At 43.2% G+C, this 7,795-nt stretch overlaps 3 non-coding genes across 3 annotated transcripts; 2 read left to right on the forward strand and 1 right to left on the reverse strand.

Annotated features, from left to right (window-relative positions):
- The first annotated feature begins 3,274 nt into the window (after positions 1 to 3,274).
- Positions 3,275 to 3,347, forward strand: TRNAM-CAU. The gene has a single exon. It is a non-coding gene; the product is annotated as a tRNA-Met (tRNA).
- A 530-nt stretch (positions 3,348 to 3,877) lies between these two features.
- Positions 3,878 to 3,950, reverse strand: TRNAM-CAU. The gene has a single exon. It is a non-coding gene; the product is annotated as a tRNA-Met (tRNA).
- A 3,272-nt stretch (positions 3,951 to 7,222) lies between these two features.
- On the forward strand, positions 7,223 to 7,304 carry TRNAL-AAG. The gene has a single exon. It is a non-coding gene; the product is annotated as a tRNA-Leu (tRNA).
- The last annotated feature ends 491 nt before the right edge of the window (positions 7,305 to 7,795 follow it).

Here is a 7,795-nt window from a genome sequence, read left to right on the forward strand (position 1 = left end):
ACACGAGGGACTGACCGACAAAACCTCCCTCGATGGTTTAAAAGACGCGAGACTTCAATGCGTTATTTTCTTTGGTAATATTTTTACATGCACGACTCAGTAACGGTCCCGAACCACTGAGAAAGTCTACAGATAGGTTCATAATCATGGCATGGCCCGTTGTCCTACAGGTGGGAGACCCGCGTTTGCCTCTTGTGCTCTGTGCCTGACACCCGAGGGTGGAGGGAGAGGCAGCCAATGCGTAAAATTGCTCACACTCAAGGAGAATCAGTCCTTCACAAACTGACGAAACACCGGGTCTAACTAAGCTCAAAGGAAGAGTCTCCGATTTGTGGCTGTGTTTGGGAGTCTGCAAAGGGAAGTTACGTTTAACGTCCGCAACCGCACACAGAGGAGCCCCCCATCCCCACGCACTCGGAACTCGAGTCCGGGTGTGTGTGTCTGTGTGTGATTTCTTGTTGTGAAAGGCGTAGAAGGGAAAGTCTGTGCAAACAGACTTCCTGCATTTTGCGGAATGTGTTCATGGTCTTCATTCCCCAAGTTCAGGAGGGATCAGTTCGTGTTTGCTGCGGGTCCCCGGGTCTCCCTTCCTCCGTGCGAGCTCCCCGCCGCTCATCCCCTCACTCAGTCTCGCCTGTCGCATATTAGATATGGGACCTACTTAATAGTTCCGGGACTATCGGTACGTCACTTAAACTCATTGGATTTCACTTTCCTCACATGTAAAATGGAGGCAATAATAAAACGTGCCTAAAGAGTTGATGGCAGAATTTGATTAGGGAATACGTGTAAATACGTGTAAAGAAGCACTCAGTAACAAGTTCACTATTATTATTTGTATTGTTATTAGTATTCATTGAACAACATTTTTGCATCGTGTTCAGTATTTAAATAATACTGTGAGATATCCCACTTTACAGAAAACGAAGCTTTTGGAATTAGATAGCATTCGCAAGGAAACCGGGTGAATTATTTTTCCTGAATTAATAGATGGTGTATGCAAGATTCTCACCCCAATCCTACAACTGCAAACTTAGGACAATTTTCACTTTGCCAGGGTGTCTTAGCTTGAATGCTGTATATTCTTCCTCCATGCTCAATCATCTCACTTCATCTCTTCCCTTTGTTTCCATTATCCTTGGGGTCATGTGAAATGTAAATCCCTACAGCTGTGGACCCATGTGAACAAAACACGGGCTAATTAATAAAAGCCAAGAAGAGGCTAAGTGAAAAGAAAAACAATTATTTGGCAATTGCCTGGAGTGTCACTTTCAGAGAAAACCACTTAACGTTTGGTATGTTTTCTTCCAGACTTTTGTTTTCTGTGCATTGTTTTCATTTTGGGATTTTTTTTTCCTTCCCCCTCCACCGCCCCTCCCCCCCCCCCTTTTGGGCAAGGCTTTAATTTTACCAAGTCTGTACTTTTATATTCTGCTTTATTTTTGTCTAATATTCTAACACAAACTATTTCTTATAATGACAATGACAGCGAAAGTGTCGATGACAAAGGTGAGGATGATCAAAATGACACTGGGAAACACTTACAGAGCACCTGCTCTGTGTCAGCAACTGTTCCACGTGCTTTTCACACATGGACGCATTTGTCCTTTATTACTAAATACTAAATGCCGACGCCATGTTCAATCCATCCACAGATGCCCATCCACAGATGCACTGCAGTGTAACCAATGCTGGTGGACATTTGGAAGTGTCTTTTGGATCCACATGATATTTTGACAGGGCACTGCATCGCACAGTTTAGGGGCTGAAGCACATGAACAGAAACAGAATCTCTGATTCGCTCTCGCCTGTCTGTCTAGGTACAAATGCTGACTCTGCCACTTACTGACTGTGTGACCTAGGGCAAGTTTTTGAGCTCTCTGTGACTCGGTTTTTCATCTATAAAATGGGGGCAATAACATTTGTAATTCTTGACTCAAAGTGCAGTTGTGTGTACCAAATGAACTAATACATAGAAAATGCTGAAAACAAGGTAGGGCATGTAGGCAGCATGAATAATCGTGAGCTTTTATTAAGTGGTCTTTTGGTCTCATTGTTCTACTTTTATCTGTTATTTCTCCCTCCCTCCTCCTTGCTCCCCTACCAGCTCCCCGCCGCTCTCAGCTCCGGTACTCACACCCCACCGACTCGTCCCTTCTGTCTCCTCAGACCCTTACTCCAATAAATTGATCACAATTCTCTAATTATTTGGCTCAGAAAAAGCGCAAACCATCAGTTTATGAAATCATACTAAATATAAAAATAGTCTACAGAAGATAAAACTGACAATGTGCAAAACTGCGCAAGATAAAAGTTGTCATTGACCAAAATTAATCCACGAATAACGTTTCATATCTTCTTCATCAAATTTAGATTTGCACAATTTTACGCAGGAGAATTGGACCTGATTGAAACAAAGGCTAACAAACCTTGCAATCGAGGTCACTTTAATCTTTAAATCATACTCTTGAAAAAAAGCGTCTAAATCTTTCCGCTTAAATCGTATCATCATCCCCTGAATTCTTATTTTTCCAAGCATTGTGTAAATCCTGTGAAGAGCTCATCAGATTTCTAATTGTAGGGAAGTCTCCGTTTAGAAGTTTCATTCAAATGTAGGAAGATGAAGTCCCAGCATTGTCTTCAGGCATCACGGTAACGTCCTCAGTAACTGTGAGGATGGCTGAACGTTTATTATACTACCATAAATATTTCCCTTCTAGTGAACTCAGTTCTTGAGTCTTTGAAAGCTGAAGCGACAGAGTAAAGATTACCTAGTGGGTCAAAGGGCAGCCTTGCCTTGTTTTTCTAGAAGATGTTCCAGAGAAATCTGAAAACATTAATAACAATAGCAACTAACGTTTATTGGGGACTTACTATGTGCCCTGCGATGTCCTAACATTTACCAAGTCATTCAGTCCTCTATAGTGGAGATAGGTACTTTTATTATTATTATCTTCGTTTTACGGACGGAGACTATGAGGCACAGAGATGTTAAGGAACTTGGTGAATGTCACCCAGCTGTAAGTGATGTCTAAGGTATAGTGGAAAACTCCACTGTGTGGAATGTTTATTAAATTAAGGGTAAAGTCCTTATGAAATTTTTTGATCAAAGGTTATTGTGACCGACTCGGAGCAACAGCAAACATATGGCATAGCGCTAATTCCTTTCAGGGAATGGAGCGGCGCCATATGTAAAACATGTATCTTTCGGAAGTTTCACGTAAACTTGGGAGGCTGAAAATTGAAAGTTTTACCCGAGGGCCATCCGCCAAGCGCCTTCTTAGCGCAGTAGGCAGCGCGTCAGTCTCATAATCTGAAGGTCCTGAGTTCGAACCTCAGAGAAGGCAGTGTCTTTTGTCAGTCCGAGCGGTACTGCTTTACTTCACCCCTGAATACAGTACTCACACTCACAGGTAAGAAAGAAGCGAGGTAGCGCAGGGGGAGTTGTGAAATGCAGGTTCCCAGACGAAGCCCCACTCACCTCATCTGATGTGGCTAAGAAGCAGATGTGTACCATCTGTGGTTGTCATTATTCACCAAACGTTGGTTGAAAAATCAAGTTATAATAAATTTAGAAAGATTTTCTTTCTCTAGATCTTTCAGAAGGAACACTGTACTGTCGACACCTTGAATTTAGCCGGGCAAGACCCTTCTCAGACTTCTAACCTCCAGAACAAGATAACAAGTTTGTGTTATTTTAAGCCACTAACCACACATCACTCCTTTTAGCCACATCAGATGAGGTGAGTGGGGCTTCGTCTGGGAACCTGCATTTCACAACTCCCCCTGCGCTACCTCGCTTCTTTCTTACCTGTGAGTGTGAGTACTGTATTCAGGGGTGAAGTAAAGCAGTACCGCTCGGACTGACAAAAGACACTGCCTTCTCTGAGGTTCGAACTCAGGACCTTCAGATTATGAGACTGACGCGCTGCCTACTGCGCTAAGAAGGCGCTTGGCGGATGGCCCTCGGGTAAAACTTTCAATTTTCAGCCTCCCAAGTTTACGTGAAACTTCCGAAAGATACATGTTTTACATATGGCGCCGCTCCATTCCCTGAAAGGAATTAGCGCTATGCCATATGTTTGCTGTTGCTCCGAGTCGGTCACAATAACCTTTGATCAAAAAATTTCATAAGGACTTTACCCTTAATTTAATAAACATTCCACACAGTGGAGTTTTCCACTATACCTTAGACATCACTTACAGCTGGGTGACATTCACCAAGTTCCTTAACATCTCTGTGCCTCATAGTCTCCGTCCGTAAAACGAAGATAATAATAATAAAAGTACCTATCTCCACTATAGAGGACTGAATGACTTGGTAAATGTTAGGACATCGCAGGGCACATAGTAAGTCCCCAATAAACGTTAGTTGCTATTGTTATTAATGTTTTCAGATTTCTCTGGAACATCTTCTAGAAAAACAAGGCAAGGCTGCCCTTTGACCCACTAGGTAATCTTTACTCTGTCGCTTCAGCTTTCAAAGACTCAAGAACTGAGTTCACTAGAAGGGAAATATTTATGGTAGTATAATAAACGTTCAGCCATCCTCACAGTTACTGAGGACGTTACCGTGATGCCTGAAGACAATGCTGGGACTTCATCTTCCTACATTTGAATGAAACTTCTAAACGGAGACTTCCCTACAATTAGAAATCTGATGAGCTCTTCACAGGATTTACACAATGCTTGGAAAAATAAGAATTCAGGGGATGATGATACGATTTAAGCGGAAAGATTTAGACGCTTTTTTTCAAGAGTATGATTTAAAGATTAAAGTGACCTCGATTGCAAGGTTTGTTAGCCTTTGTTTCAATCAGGTCCAATTCTCCTGCGTAAAATTGTGCAAATCTAAATTTGATGAAGAAGATATGAAACGTTATTCGTGGATTAATTTTGGTCAATGACAACTTTTATCTTGCGCAGTTTTGCACATTGTCAGTTTTATCTTCTGTAGACTATTTTTATATTTAGTATGATTTCATAAACTGATGGTTTGCGCTTTTTCTGAGCCAAATAATTAGAGAATTGTGATCAATTTATTGGAGTAAGGGTCTGAGGAGACAGAAGGGACGAGTCGGTGGGGTGTGAGTACCGGAGCTGAGAGCGGCGGGGAGCTGGTAGGGGAGCAAGGAGGAGGGAGGGAGAAATAACAGATAAAAGTAGAACAATGAGACCAAAAGACCACTTAATAAAAGCTCACGATTATTCATGCTGCCTACATGCCCTACCTTGTTTTCAGCATTTTCTATGTATTAGTTCATTTGGTACACACAACTGCACTTTGAGTCAAGAATTACAAATGTTATTGCCCCCATTTTATAGATGAAAAACCGAGTCACAGAGAGCTCAAAAACTTGCCCTAGGTCACACAGTCAGTAAGTGGCAGAGTCAGCATTTGTACCTAGACAGACAGGCGAGAGCGAATCAGAGATTCTGTTTCTGTTCATGTGCTTCAGCCCCTAAACTGTGCGATGCAGTGCCCTGTCAAAATATCATGTGGATCCAAAAGACACTTCCAAATGTCCACCAGCATTGGTTACACTGCAGTGCATCTGTGGATGGGCATCTGTGGATGGATTGAACATGGCGTCGGCATTTAGTATTTAGTAATAAAGGACAAATGCGTCCATGTGTGAAAAGCACGTGGAACAGTTGCTGACACAGAGCAGGTGCTCTGTAAGTGTTTCCCAGTGTCATTTTGATCATCCTCACCTTTGTCATCGACACTTTCGCTGTCATTGTCATTATAAGAAATAGTTTGTGTTAGAATATTAGACAAAAATAAAGCAGAATATAAAAGTACAGACTTGGTAAAATTAAAGCCTTGCCCAAAAAGGGGGGGGGGAGGGGCGGTGGAGGGGGAAGGAAAAAAAATCCCAAAATGAAAACAATGCACAGAAAACAAAAGTCTGGAAGAAAACATACCAAACGTTAAGTGGTTTTCTCTGAAAGTGACACTCCAGGCAATTGCCAAATAATTGTTTTTCTTTTCACTTAGCCTCTTCTTGGCTTTTATTAATTAGCCCGTGTTTTGTTCACATGGGTCCACAGCTGTAGGGATTTACATTTCACATGACCCCAAGGATAATGGAAACAAAGGGAAGAGATGAAGTGAGATGATTGAGCATGGAGGAAGAATATACAGCATTCAAGCTAAGACACCCTGGCAAAGTGAAAATTGTCCTAAGTTTGCAGTTGTAGGATTGGGGTGAGAATCTTGCATACACCATCTATTAATTCAGGAAAAATAATTCACCCGGTTTCCTTGCGAATGCTATCTAATTCCAAAAGCTTCGTTTTCTGTAAAGTGGGATATCTCACAGTATTATTTAAATACTGAACACGATGCAAAAATGTTGTTCAATGAATACTAATAACAATACAAATAATAATAGTGAACTTGTTACTGAGTGCTTCTTTACACGTATTTACACGTATTCCCTAATCAATTCTGCCATCAACTCTTTAGGCACGTTTTATTATTGCCTCCATTTTACATGTGAGGAAAGTGAAATCCAATGAGTTTAAGTGACGTACCGATAGTCCCGGAACTATTAAGTAGGTCCCATATCTAATATGCGACAGGCGAGACTGAGTGAGGGGATGAGCGGCGGGGAGCTCGCACGGAGGAAGGGAGACCCGGGGACCCGCAGCAAACACGAACTGATCCCTCCTGAACTTGGGGAATGAAGACCATGAACACATTCCGCAAAATGCAGGAAGTCTGTTTGCACAGACTTTCCCTTCTACGCCTTTCACAACAAGAAATCACACACAGACACACACACCCGGACTCGAGTTCCGAGTGCGTGGGGATGGGGGGGCTCCTCTGTGTGCGGTTGCGGACGTTAAACGTAACTTCCCTTTGCAGACTCCCAAACACAGCCACAAATCGGAGACTCTTCCTTTGAGCTTAGTTAGACCCGGTGTTTCGTCAGTTTGTGAAGGACTGATTCTCCTTGAGTGTGAGCAATTTTACGCATTGGCTGCCTCTCCCTCCACCCTCGGGTGTCAGGCACAGAGCACAAGAGGCAAACGCGGGTCTCCCACCTGTAGGACAACGGGCCATGCCATGATTATGAACCTATCTGTAGACTTTCTCAGTGGTCGGGACCGTTACTGAGTCGTGCATGTAAAAATATTACCAAAGAAAATAACGCATTGAAGTCTCGCGTCTTTTAAACCATCGAGGGAGGTTTTGTCGGTCAGTCCCTCGTGTGGTAGCGTGGCCGAGCGGTCTAAGGCGCTGGATTAAGGCTCCAGTCTCTTCGGGGGCGTGGGTTCGAATCCCACCGCTGCCAATCTTATTGGAAACCAGCTCCATCAAGGAGCCGAGACCGGCGTTCGTACGTGAGGCTACTGGAACTAAGACGGGACTCCGCGTCCACACCGCTCCAATTTAAAAAAACGAAAGCGCTTTCCCACCCCATTCCACCCAGCTTCCGATTCTGGCCCCTCCCGCAACCACTTTGGAGCGCGGCGTTACCCCTGTTTTGTTTCAGTTCGACCGGTGTGGACGCGGAGTCCCGTCTTAGTTCCAGTAGTCTCACGGACGAAACAAAAATTGTTTATAAACAGTTTTGCAATAGATTAACTCATTATTCAGCATTCTGTAAGCTCATGTTCTCATTATTCATGAGAACATTCAAAAGTGCAGTTGCTAAGTCAAATCGTATGTGCGATGGTAATTTTGGTGACTCGTTGTTTTAATCGCCTTCCCTAAATGTTGCTGATCGACCTGTCCACAGCTCCCAGGGAGGGCCTGTTTCCCCCATCCCATGACCAGCACAGG

This window comes from Choloepus didactylus, chromosome 7, assembly GCF_015220235.1.
Source record: "Choloepus didactylus isolate mChoDid1 chromosome 7, mChoDid1.pri, whole genome shotgun sequence".
In the NCBI taxonomy this organism is placed as follows: domain Eukaryota; kingdom Metazoa; phylum Chordata; class Mammalia; order Pilosa; family Megalonychidae; genus Choloepus; species Choloepus didactylus.